The sequence below is a fragment of the Elephantulus edwardii genome, unplaced genomic scaffold, assembly GCF_000299155.1.
Source record: "Elephantulus edwardii isolate Elephantulus edwardi_28Jun2011 unplaced genomic scaffold, EleEdw1.0 scaffold00001, whole genome shotgun sequence".
In the NCBI taxonomy this organism is placed as follows: domain Eukaryota; kingdom Metazoa; phylum Chordata; class Mammalia; order Macroscelidea; family Macroscelididae; genus Elephantulus; species Elephantulus edwardii.
Window position 1 is genome coordinate 36,306,839 of NW_006399751.1, and position 13,991 is coordinate 36,320,829.

The following is a 13,991-nucleotide window of genomic DNA, read 5'->3' on the forward strand; positions in this document are numbered from 1 at the left end:
CGCCTTCACCCCTCTGCTCTGACCCTTTTTCCCCTCGGGTCCGCATACTTGTTTTAATAATTATCCTTCTAGTTTTTACAATAATGGTATTTTGCAGTATTTGTCTTAACCACCAGTTACATTTCCATTTCAATCTAGTTTTTGAGTACTTCTTTCCCCCCCCCCTCTTTCACAGAAAGAAATTTTGGGGTTGTTTTGTACTTTTTATGTTTCAGTCAAGAATCCTGATTTCTCCAAGGAATTAGATATTCTTCTAAAATATTTAAGGTGCCCTTGTGGCCTTACTGGTGAATAATTGCTCTGCAAACCCAAATGCACGTGGTTCAAATCCATCAGCTGCTCTGCAGGGGAAAGAGGGGCATCTCCTCCTGTATGATTTGCTGCCTGAGAACCCATTGGAGGGTCAGCTATGTGTCATTTCTGACTTGATTGTACATAACAACAACCAGTTGCTTGTAAATTGTCTAGACATTCACAATATGGGGACTGTAGTAGGGATGTTCTTTCCATGAAATATTAAAAAGATAACTTTCTCTTTTCTCTGTTAGTTTTTTGTGGGGTTTTATTCCCCCCACTTACAATGATGAAACTGTTGGAGAATATTGCATAATGTTTAAACTAGATAATTACTTTTCTAAATGAAATACACTCTCAAAAAGTCCTGTGGAGACAGATTGGCCCCTAACCCTGCTGATCACAGAATTAGGATGTTTACAGAATGTTTCAACTTTGAAACATTCAGATTTCAGTTTTGAAACAGTAGCATGATTTCTACCCTGTACCTCAAACTTCTCTGCTATGTGGATGTTTGTGTGTATGTAAATGTAATTGTTGCCCCCTGAGAGAGGGAATTCTGATGAGTAGCAGTGAAATTCCTTTCACAGCCATACCACCTGGCAAAATAACATAGGACTTCTTTGGATTGCAGAAGAGATCTTTGATAATTTCTTCTGCATAAGAGAAAGTTCTCCTTCTTCCCATATCCCATGGGGCTGCACGATGGATCTGGCAACTACTGACCCTTGAGCTGCCTGGAGCAGTCTGAAAGCAGAATTTCTTGCAGAAATATTAGGACAGTAGCAAGAGAATATTTCCAGTGTGCTGTGGATGATATGCAGACTAACTTGAAGTTCCCATGCATTTGGGAACAATGGAGCATCCCACAGAGCTAATAACCAAATTAGCTAATAACCAAATGCCAGACAGAAATTAGAATCTGTCAGCAGATGCCTATGTGAGGAAATGACACTCCAGCCATAAAATTATCTATGCCATGGTGCGAGGTAAGCCTATGTGCATCCTTCACACCCTATCCCAAATCTAGGTGCCACTCTTGGGAAAGATATACTCTTAAGTGTCTTTATAGAGGTCTCTGTCATCATGTGGGATGGGGTTTGAACTAGAAATTAAGTTCAGATGTCATTGTTGTTATTGTGTGTCATGGATCCGGAGCTGACCCTTTCTTGACCCTCTGGTGGGTTTTCCAAGGCAGTTAATCGCAGGAGAGGAGATTGCCCGTCTTTCTCCAGTGGAGCAGCTGGTGGATTCCAACTGCATGCCCTGGAGATTGCAGCACAACTTCTTACTACGAGGACACCAGAGCTCCCTTAACTTCAGCTATAAAAGTATTTATTTCATCTAAATAAATTTATAATTGAGGTCCACATCGCTTTTATATTATTAAAATAGAACTAAATGTAGAAATTTTTAATCAAATCAGTAATAAATTGAAGGGTTGAGAATCAACAAGAGCAACAGGACCTCTCCGTGTTGTGTGTTTTTCGTGGTTTATCACTGAGCTGTGAGAGAAAGTAATTTGATCAAGGACATGGAATAACAAAGCACGTGTAGGGGCTTCCTCTTTCCTCTGTTCCTTGTCTGTCTCTTCTCTACTGTATGTGAGGGGGACCGTGCTTCCCAGAAAGGAGACCTAGTTTTAGAACGGCGAGGTGCCCCGCTGCTAACTGAACGGTCAGCAAATTGAAGCCACTAGCTACTTCAGGTGAAAGCGCCCATAAAATGTTCAGTTTCTGTAAAGATTACAGCCTTAGAAACCCTATGGGGAAGTTCTATGGCGTCCTATAGGTCAAAATCTGCTCACTGGCATCACCTGCTGGCCAGGCTTCCTTGCCAACTGCCTACTTAATAGCTTCTAGTGAGAGAGAAGGCTCTGAGGAATTCGGAGGGAAGGAGGAGGGACCCAAGGACTCCTTTTTATTACTCCCTCTGTCAGGGGTGGTTTTTCTCCCTGGGGCTGCATTTGCCTGTGACTCCAGTTTCTGCTGGGCAGGGCTTCCAGTGTGTCAGCTTCTCTGGCATAACCCAGCCGAGGGTCCCCTACCTTCCTTCCTTTCTAAGGGAATGGCTTCTTCCTGTTATTAAGCATGGTGCTCACTCACTGCTTTCTGTTTGGCTTCGCAGATCTTGCATTTCTATCACCAAATCCATGTATTAAAGTCCTTCTGATTAAATTGCCTAGAATCGTTTCTGTTTTTTGTTTTGTGTTTCTGGGGCTTTTTGTTGTTGTTGTTGTTGTTTGTTATTTTGTTTGTTTGTTTCTCCTCTTGGATCCTGATTCATATAGGGAGCTGTGGGGACCTAGTGGGTAGGGAGTTACACTGCCAGCCCAAAGTCAGTCAGGTGCTTTACCTCCACGGGGGAAAGATGTGCAGGCTCCTGCTCTGTGATTAACAATCTCCAAAAATCCACTGGATAGTCAGCTCTGAGCTAGTTCCATCTCAATGGAAAATAGGTTTTGTCAGAGTTCTTTTGTTTTTCTTTTCCTTTTGGATGGATATTATTATTAACCATATAGTTGTCAGCATGTGCTTCAAAACATCCTAACTGACTTCTGCTCTAAACAAGATGCAGCAGACTAATTTTCTCCCTCTTCATCTAGGTACAACTTGTTGTTGTTGTGTACCATAGAGTCAGGACTGGCCCACAGCTGACCCTCCAGTGGGTTTTCAGAGGCAGTTAATCGCGCGGGAGGAGATTGCACATGCTTCTCTCACAGAGCAGCTGTTGGCCTTGAACTGTGTGCTTTTGGGATTGCAGCACAGCTTCTTGCCGCTAGGCCACCAGAGCTCCTTTTGTTGAGTCAGAACCAAGTCATAGCTCACTCCCTCGTTGGGTTTCTGGGGGCTGTAAACTCTACGGGAGGATATTGTACAAGAGTGTATCTCCCACAAAAGTGGCTGATGGATTTGAACCACTTGAGAGAACACCATCTTTGGGTTGGCAACTCCCTCCTGACTGTGTTATTGATGTTAGGTGCCATCAAATTGACTCCAACTTGGAGCGATCCTATGAACAACAAATATGAACCTTGCCCAGCTTTAGGATATCTCCTATCACTGTCCTCCTCCCTTCCCACAGAAGGTTCCTCAGACCATGTGTTCCTGGCCTCCAGTCTAACAAAAGAAGACAGGTAGACTCATGTCTTCCTGCCTGACTGAGTGGGGTAACATTAAGTGGCCAGGGGAAGCTCTTTCCTTTCTGATTAGGTCTACAACTCTTGCCTTTGCAGCTCTGAAGCTTTCTTCCCCTGATCAGAGATATCAGAGAAGTGGAAAGGGAAGGAGTGGAAGTCACTCCAAGCAGGATCCCACCACACCTCTCCACGTCCAGGAGATAACCTGGTAGCCTGGCCTGGTGGGACCCTTTGCTACCATTAGAAGGGACCAGTGGAAGCACAACTAAACCAAGCAGGTCAAAGTAACAATAGTGAATCTGAATGACACTTCCATGACAAATACAACCAACTTAAAGTGACCAAGATCTCTTCCATGGACATTAGCAGGTTGTGCAGAAATAGTAATGTTTGTTCTTGGTGTTGTGTACCATAGAATCAGAACTGACCCATATCTGATCACTGCTAAGAGAACTAACAGATCTGTCTAGGAGAGGCTGAAACCAAGCTGCTCCTTGGAGGCAAGGATTTCAATGCTTCATCTCACATACTTTGGGCATGTAGCCAGGAGAGGTCAGTCTTTGAGAAGGATCAAGGGACAGTGCAGAAAAGACAGATGAGATGGGTTGAAACAATAATTGGAGTAATGAAGGTCGGTGTGTCTGAGACAGTGAGATTGGCTCAGGATAGGGCAGGAGTCAGAGTTATTGTACATAGGGTCACTATGAGTTGGAAGCCACTTGACAGCACAAAACAGCAATAACTACAGTTTTCCTAAAGTCACTACAAGAATCAAAGTCAAGAATCCATTTTCCATTTTAAATTACCTCTCATAAATTTTTGCAACAACTGTTCTTCTAAGCAGAAGTGAAAAATAATTCAAAGGCATTTTCTTATTATCTAATTTGATTTTGCTAGTTGCAAACACAACTGTAGGTTGGCACAGGATCAAGCAGGGCTTTGCTCAGCTGTATACCCGGTAGGTAGCGATGAGTTGGAACTGATGTTCCAGCACCTGACCATAATAATACTAACATATACAACTTCAGTTCATTCCAAAGGAATTTTTAGTTTTCAATTACGGTGGAATGTTTAAGGCTTAAAAGGAGTTAATCATTTAAATAGTTGTTGTGTAGCGTAGAGCCAGATCTGACCCGTAGCTGACTGACTGGGTTTTTAGAGGCAGTTAATAACACAGGAGGAGATTGCCCATATTCTATTAAAATAGTAGGAGAAAGTGATTCAGAAAAAGTAGAGGCTGCTTAAAACCTTAAGCTGAAATAAATAAAGCTTGGCAAGTCTGAAAAACAGATGTGGCTGGAACTCATTGAGGGATTTACAGAGAAACACATGATAAGTTTAGGAAGTTAGTCAGAGCCGTAGAGGGAGAAAAATAAAAACATTTTCCTTTAATCATGACTCTTGGGTGAGCAATTTGGGTTTAGCTCAGCTGCATGGACTTTCTCGGAGTCCACCAAGGGTCATTCATGAAGTCGCAGACACCTGGTGGATCAGCTGGGTTAGATGACCTAAGCTGGCCTCACACTGTTAACTGGCAGCTGGTGCTGGTTGTAGGTTGGATCGCTCCCTGGTGGTCATAGTGGTGTTACAGGAGTTAAAGCTGGAAATTCTGCACCCTGTTGGTCAGAGGTCAGAGGTGATCACAAGCCAGCCCTATGAGAGAGACTCCCTCTCTAGATGTGAGCAGTGGCATTACCTTCTGTTTTCTGTTGTCAGATGAACAAAGTTAAGGACACATCTTTGAAAGAGGGAAGTGTGCGGTGATAAAGCCAGGGGACTGTGTAATAGGAAATAGAGGTCCTGGTCTGGAAATGGAGACAGGTATGAATAGGGATTGTCAGTTGGAGTAGTGTGTACATAAGTTGGGATTTGTGTGGTTTTGCTGCCATATTTTATGTGGATATTTGATAGCCTAAGGTTCTGATTTTTTCTGGTCTGTTTCTCCCCTCCTAGTGCACATTTTCATTCCTCTTCTGTAGGTGAGCACATTCCCTGGGGAACTATACTTACCATTTTGGCTTCAAGCTGCCAGAACTTTAAACTGTATTTCTAAACCAAGTTTGCTAATGATATTTTAGATTTTACATATTTGGTGTGATTTAGCAGGTGATTATTTAAGGGTCTGGGAATGCTTGAAAATCTTTCCCCTGTAAATGAATGACAATTGCTTCTTTGCTTCATGCCATTTCAGAATTCTGTGCTTTCCGAGAGCGGGGAAAGCCCTGCTGGTACCAAACAGCTTCTAGGGTCGGAGTACTGTTATAGGACTATAAAAAGATTCATGTGGGTTTTAAAATGTCTTACACTGCATCTGAAATGTCAAGTTTATCCTCAAATGTGTTTTTATAGACATTTTGGACAAACTTTGCAGTAAATGTGGGACTGCAACACCACAAAATTACCACAAGGTGGTGCCACAAGTACATCAGAAGTGCAAATTTTGTTCCTCATTCCTATCACTTGCTCAGAATTTTGGTCTAAGAGTGATGAATATGGAAAGAAAAAAATAATAACCAGAGTAATAAGGTGTATGTGGACATGTGTGTGCAGGAGCACACTCACTTGACAGCCTTTGTTGAGTATCTTCCTCCTAAGATGCTGAATATATAGGAAAGGGTGTGTGTGTGTGTGTGTGTGTGTGTGTGTGTGTGTGTGTGTGTGAGACAGAGACAGAGACAAAGAGAGAGATGAGAGAACGCTTTTCGAGTTCCAGAGAATAATAATTACTACTTAAGTATCTTTATACTCTCTCTTGGGGAAAATTGCAGCCCGTTTTAAGAGAGATTAGAACATGTTAAATGATGCAAACTTAGTTTTGTGTGATAGAGACAGTTATAATCTATCATGATAATACCTTTTACATTAATAGTATGAAAATACAATTTTTAATGCTTCTTTTCCACCCCTCAGTTTTGCGGAGATGAATTTTCCACCTTCATTAACCAAGAAACCTGACTTTTTTTTTTCAAACCTGACTTTTTTGTGTGTGTGAAACACAAGTAGCATCGTAAAAGTACTAATATATCTCTGATGAAGTATCAGTAATTTCTGCTATTTAGGAACGAAAACATAATGATTCATTATTTAAAATGCATTAACGTCTCTGACAGAGCCCTAGCGTCTTGGTGCATGTCAGTCTGTTAATGGAAAGGTCAGGAGTTGAAATCCACCAGGAACAAGACAGGCAATCTCCTCCTGAAAAGATACACAGCCTCAAAAATGTGATGGGAGGTGGGGGGTCACTGTGAGTCTGAACGGACTCAACAAAATGGGTTTAACTTCTCTAAAGGAGCTTTCGTGGCATGGTGGGTAGGTGCTTGAGTCTTAACTGAAAGGCTCAGTCAGTGACTTCTCAGGAATGAAGACCCTGTGATCTGCTTCAGGAAAAAAAATTGAAGCCTAGGAACTTCTACAGGTCAGTTCTATCCTTTTTTTGTAGGAACATCAATTTCCCTTAATTATGAGTCCATAAAATGCCAGTTTCATGGAATGGTTACTAAACTGTATAGACTCCATGTGACTTTCTATGGTTTCCCTTTAAGGGAAAAACTTGCAAAGGGGTGTTGGTCAAAATAAAGCAAATGGGACCCTTAATAAAAGAGCACCTGTTTTCCTTAGTGTGACTTCCAGATATTAGAGATTTCTAGCAAATTACCTCATACTTGAAAATATTCAGGAACAGTAGAGGAATATTGACATACTTTTCGAGACACAGAACTGAGCACTGTGAGTGTCCAGGTATTTAACAAAATCCTGACTCTGTTATCCTAAGCAAAATGAATTTGGTACCTGGACCTGGACTTGTAAGATAAATTTATATAACTTCTTGTAGTAGGGCTTATTAATATTGAGATACCATATGAATGAGAGTAAATCAAAAGACAAACTGTTTTGGGAAAGTTTGCTGTCAGGGACCTCTCCAGAGTGCTAAGGAGAAATAATGTCAGTTAAGAGACTACAGTGTGCCTGATCCAAGCCATGTTCTTCTCAATTATTTGCTTTGCATCTGAGAGCTGGACAATGACTAAGGATAACAGAATAATCAATGCCTTCAAATTTTGGTGCTGGAAAAGAGTATTGGATTACCAAGAGAACCAACAGTTCTGTCCTGGAGAGGGTGAAACCAGTTCACTCTTTTGAGATAAAGATTTTGAAACTCCATCCTATATACTTTGAGCATGTTGCCTGGAGGGACCAGTCCTTAGAGAAAGACATCATTCTTGAAAGGGTAAAGAGTCAGTGCAGGAGAGAAAGACCATGCATGAGATGGATTTACACAGTGAGTGTGGCAGGTTTATCGGAGACAGTAAGACTGGCTCAAGATAGGGCAGGGTTCAGAACTATTCTTCATAGGGTCACTGACTTGTAACAATATCAACATGTGTGAGAGCTGGATGACCTGTAACTAAGATAAATGCTAGAATCATAAGCCTAACATCTCTAAAGTTCTTTAACTTTGAAACACAGCCCAGATTCTTTGAATGGTGTCTGAAATCTAGAACTACATCCGGTAAGGCTGAGAAAGTTATTATACAAATGCTTGGTATTCTCTGTACATATGGTAAAAAAATTGTTAGAGTGGCAATTACACAAGTAAAGAGCTGTAAGGACTCAATGTATTATAAAGTTTAAAAGGAACTTTAAAACAAAACCTACGTGAAGGGTATGATAACTTGTTTTATAATTGCAGGGCAAATAGTCTTATGAATGGCCCAGGCTATTTAAATCATGTTTATTAAGAGAAGAGAGCAGTGATTGTGAGAATGGCACAGAACTGAACAGTATTTTGTTCTGTATAAGACCACTATGAGTTGTAACTGACTCATTGGCACCTAACAACAACAACACCTCTAAGAGATAAAATTTGTTTAAGAATTAAAGATCTGACAATCTACTTCTGATAATTAGCCAATTAAAATCCTGTGGATTAAAATAAAAAATCCTGTGGATCCTAGCAGTGCAGTTTATAATCAGTCATGGGGATGGTATAGAAGTGATGGTGCAGCATTTTGTTACATCTCATATAGGATGACATGAATAAGGGACCAAGCTGGCAGACGCCTTCTAACGGGGTGGAAACTGAATTATAGACATTTATGACTATCAGAGTAATCTGAATCACCAAAGACATGCTTAACATTTTTTGTATTTTATTAAAAAAAGTGTCACCCATGTTAAGCCAGGGATAACACGCTCTGAGTAACTCACTCGAATGGAAACTTAATGAGTTCAGTTTCTCACTATGGAATGTTTTGTCATTGTCTTCACCCATGTACTTCCATATTTGACAACATTATAACTGTTGTGTTGTTTTATTTTTTTTGTTTGTTTGGGTATTGTGGGTTTGTTTTTTTGTTTTGGTTTTATTTTCTGTTTTAGGCAATGATTTGCTATGTTAAAGTTGGATTTATTTTTTTAAAAAGTGTGTTCTTTTTGAAAAAAATAAGCTCATAGCAAAGTATGCAAGTAAATACAATCCAATATTAGCATTGTTTGGGGATACTCCTTAAAAAACTGGATCCAAAGCTAAATAGTTTCTGCATTGGTGATGAATTTATTATATTTTTCTGATAAAGAGGCTATTGTACATTGTTTCACATTAGGTATTCCTGTGAAATGTCACAACTCAACCATGGAGTTGCCATTCATATTTGGCACTTTCTATTTTTTGGTATGTGGCTCTTGGGTGAGCTATGAAATATATTTTGTATCCTCTTCTGGTAACAGAAAGAGTTTGATATTGTCATTTTCTTTTTAATGGGTTAGGCTCAATGGTATTTTCAGCATAATGACCTGTTGTTGTTTTGTACTATTGAACTGGAACTGACTCATAGCACATCCTCCAGTGGGTCTGTGGAGGCAGTTAAGGGCCCAGGAGGAGATTGCCCACCTTTCTCCCACAGAGAAGCTGGTGGAATGACCTAGTGCACTTCATTTCAGGAGCCTTCCCTCTGTTGAACCTGCACTGCAGTACATAGACTTTTTTTTTTTTTTTTTTGTACATAGACTTTTGGCCTGTGGACATAGAAGCAATTCTATTTTTATGCGGATGCCATGTAAATGATGTAAGGAGATACTGATTCTGACCTAGACCTGTTAACCACTTTATGGAGTATCCAGTTACTTTTAGACTTCACTAACACCAGCAGCCCATGTAGCATCATTCTGATTGGTCAAAAAAGAATCCATCAAACTAGGCTGTGAAAGAGTAAGGGTGGTTTACTTCTTTTTGTTTAGAGGACTGATTTTGATGTCTTAGTTTACATACTCATACTGTAGCTGCACATTACCCTGTACTTCCTGCAGGGAATAAGAAATGCCAAGGCCTCTTTTCAGTGCGAGGCTGGGACCCCAATAACCTTAAAAGATAATGAATGCTGTGTTTGCTCAGGGTTTTGGGCCTGTGTGAATGCTTTGCTGTCCTAAAGTTTAATACTTTTTAAAGAAGTATTTGTTTTGAAAATATGTCAATAGCAAAAAAGCTCAAATATATACAACACAATATCCACATTTCTTGAGTATATTCTCTTTAAACACTCATTTTATAGCTAAACAATTTCAAAATGGATAATTTCCTGAGTTTTCTATAAATAAGTGTTCTTTTGAAGAATTCCAATACCAGATGTCATTGTTATGTGCCACTGAGTCGCCTGTGACTCATAGTGACCCTATGTACAGCAGCTCTGAACCCTGCCCTGTCCTGAGCCAGTCTCATGAATTCCGACACACCAACCTCCATTGCCCCACTTACTGTATCAATCCATCTCATCTGGGATCTCCCTCTCCTGATAGCATCTGCAAAATAAAATAGGTACATAATAAATTAAAGAGGTTTTTGGTTTGGTGTCTATTTTGTTACTGACTTTCTCATGACATTTAACATTTGTTGATATTTTTTGGGGGGGCACAATGAGAAGAATGTGGGAAAGCATTGTTCTGTATTTCATTCTGCAAACATATTCTTCCTTTTGTAATTTCCATTGCAAAGCTCCAGGATAGGTTACTGTGGCTCAAGTTTTATGCCTGCTTGGCTGCACCATAGTTCTTAGTCATTTGGCAATTGTGTACACATTTCATTTGGCAGCTGTGTAATGATCTAATCAACCCCATGACGATGTGACCTGGTGTGATCATTCCATCAGTTGTGAAAAAAGGTTTCTTCTTGAAAACTTTCTTGCTTGCTCTCGATCCCCTATCCAGCTGGTCATCATCTCACATCTGATTCGAGTGGACTTATTAGCCTCTCCAGCCTGCAAGGCAGCAGCCTCCTATCTGACCTGCTGATTTGGATTTGTCAGTGTCCACAATGGCAATGAGTTAGTTTAGCTAGTTGTTGTTATGTGCTGTCAAGTCCACTGTGACTCATAGTGACCAGTGCACAGTAGCTCTGAACGCTGCTCTATCCTGAGCCAATCACATTGTCTCCGACACACCTGCCCCATTACTACAATAGCTGAGTTAATCCATCTCATCTAAGGTTTTCCTCCTCTCTGCTAATCCTCTACTCTCCCAAGCATGATATCCTTCCCCAAGGATTGGTCCCTCCTGGCGACATGCCCAAAGTGTGTGAGATTGAGTTTCACAATCCTTGCCTCTAAGGTCAGTAGAAGACTCCAGCCTGGTGCTTGGCCCACATACTTAGGCTTTGTGGCATCTGCCTTGTGAGCTGTATTTCTCTGAGACAAATCCCACCCTTGCTCTCACTCTCTCCACTTCATTGGTCTTGCTTCTCTTGAGAAACTTGAACAGGTGCTAAAAGTGATATATTCATGTCAACTGCTTTTCACACTTCTGGGTTTGGAGTAGATAATCAGTGAAGCTTTGCCATTATTATCACTCAGTCACTCATTACCATCAAGTTGGAACTGATGGTTCATAGCTGACTCGCCACTGGATTTTTGGAGACTATAAATTACAAAGAAGGAAATTGCTCATCTTTCTCCCATGAAGCAACTGGTGGATTTGAACTCCCTGCCTTTGGATTTGGCATGCAACTCCTTATTACCCCAGAGGCCACCAGATTTCCCTTTACTATCATTGCACTGTCCTTTATTTTCTTGACCCACTAATTCTGGAGGACTTCTTCCTGCCTCCTCCTCCCTTTGACCTAGCTGTGTCATCTTGCATTATTGCTTTGCCTCTGCTCTGTTTAGTGTCTCAATCATGGCATCACCTTTTCTCTTATCTCCCCGCCCCCATCCCTGTTGAAACAATGCAATGCTCCAAATTTCTTGCCCAAACAAGAAAATAGCTGCTTAGATACTTGTTGCTTAACCCATAATCTTCTAAAAGTTCAGGTAATCCTTTCTCCAGGTCTACAATCTTTTACCTGTAATTCCCCAAATCTAGCAAGTTGTGAAATGAACAAGGTTTTGTTATTCACTTGATGGAAAAAGCTGACCTGAACTGGATGTGAGGTTAAGCATAGTCTTTTTTATCTCACCTTGTATGACTATGCACATATTCTGCTACAGAAATGTTAATGTGTCTGATGAGAGAGTTGCTCTTTACCTTCCTGGAGGTGGTGTGAAATTTAGGAGAACTACCTGACCAAAATCTATAAATAATGGAATTCCAAAATGTATTTGGAACAAAATATTTCAGATAAGGAACTAAGGACGTATAATTCAAGAATGTGGCTTCATTTCAAGACTTAGTTTATTACTAGGGAGCTTTATATATGGCAGATTAAAAAGTTTCTGTCCATTATTCCTCATGAACTGGTGGCTTAGTGGTGAAGAGTTTGGCTGCCAGTCAAAGGTCCACAGAATCCACCAGCTGCTCTGCAGGAGATGGGCAGCCTCCTCAGGTGTGAGTAACTGCCTCTGAAACCCTGCCTATGGGTACGTTCCAACTCAACAGTATACAACAACAACAACAACAGATGTAAGAAAAAAGAGGCAGTAATAGGAGAGGAAGGAGGAAAGAGAACACACTGAATAATTACTGAATCAGAGATGTCTCATGATGTTACTCTTAAAACATTTAAATATTGCTGTAGAGGCTTTGTTGTCGTGTGCCATCGAGTCAGAGCTGAATCTTATCTAACACTCCAGAGGGTTTTCAGAGGCAGTAAATGACATGGGAGGAGATTGTTCATCCTTCTCCCACGGAGCAGCTTGCAGATTCGAACATGTGTCTTTGGAATTGCAGTGCAGCTGCACTAAGTTAATGCAATACATGGGGCAGAAGTAACTGCAAAAGGTAAGAGAGCTTTCCTATGATAGAGATATATGTGGCAGGAGAAGGGCTTGTGTGTGCTCATGTGGATGTCTGCGTCTGATCATATACATTTATATCTGTCTACAAGGAAGAGCATGTGAGTAGTGACCTCTGCGGGACCAATCTGTTCATGTAGGAGCACGGTGGGAATACTTAGCCTTTTTCATGGGAGTGCCCTGTGTAATATTGCTGCAGGATACTATGTGGTATAACTGCATTCTGTGCCATACTCCTCGCTTTTATATATAAGTTCTACGTTGGAAGCTTCAAAAAACAAACTTAGCTGTTTTCTAGTCTGCTACAACAACTCTTAGCAATGCTCTGTTGGGTTTTTGAGGCTGTAAATTGCAGTGAGAGGAGACTGCCTGTCTTTCTCCTATGGAGCCTGGTGGAGATGTCAACCACTGGAGACACACAGCCTTTGAATTAGAGGTGCGGCTCACTGTGGATTATGCAACCAGAGTTCTTAAGTTGTAGCTCTAAAATTCCTAGAACCGAACCATTTGATGAGCATCCACAAGTAAGGGGTTGCTTTTGTTGGCTCCTGACTTGTTTTGCACTTATAGTTTCAATGAGAACTTTAAAGCCATTTTTTTTTAAAATTATAAATATAATTTTGACTGTGTTCTGTGAAAAGAATTCCTGTTTAGCAATTTATTTTACTTATTTCTATGTTTAAAAATAAATATCTGGACAGTCACCTGTATGCTTTGTGTGAACCCATCAGAGCTCTATAGTTTGTAAACAGTGTTTTGTGATCAATAATTTATGATCTGAAATCATTGTTGCTGCTGCTTTCTAGGGTATAAACACTTTGCGTCTTTGCAAACATATATGCCAGCTCTATCTTTTTATATATGTATTCGTGAGGAAGGCTGATAAAAGGTAAAGGTGTACGTTTGGGGATGGTGTAGGGTTGTGTTGATTTAATTAGCTCTAGATGTTTTAACACTAATAAGTGATTAAAACCTGTTGATAAAATTTTCTCTGTCTTGCCTGTTTACTTTCTTGTTATACTGCATGCATTTATATCGTATTGCTTACAAACTTGCCATTGAATAAAATAGGGAGCATTTTTCCCTGGTGCTGGCATAGCCCTGCACATTTTCAGTATCATTTTTATTTTCACTTTAAAGACAGGAATAAATCTATTTAACTTGCTCTTCAATAGATAACAAATATATAAAATTGTTGTGTTTTTGTAATTTTAATAGCCTCTTGTGCCTTCATTAGTCTATAAGGAGTCTCGGGAACCTACAGCTATTCTGGTTTTTTGCAGCCTTTCTGATAAGTCCTTTATAATATAGACTACTGATTTCTTCTCTGTTTCCTGCTC

At 40.4% G+C, this 13,991-nt stretch overlaps 1 protein-coding gene across 1 annotated transcript in view; it reads left to right on the forward strand.

Annotated features, from left to right (window-relative positions):
- The window catches only part of ZNF385B (zinc finger protein 385B), a 458,430-nt gene that overhangs the window by 10,325 nt on the left and 434,114 nt on the right, over positions 1 to 13,991 (forward strand). The gene's annotated exons all lie outside the window — the stretch shown is intronic.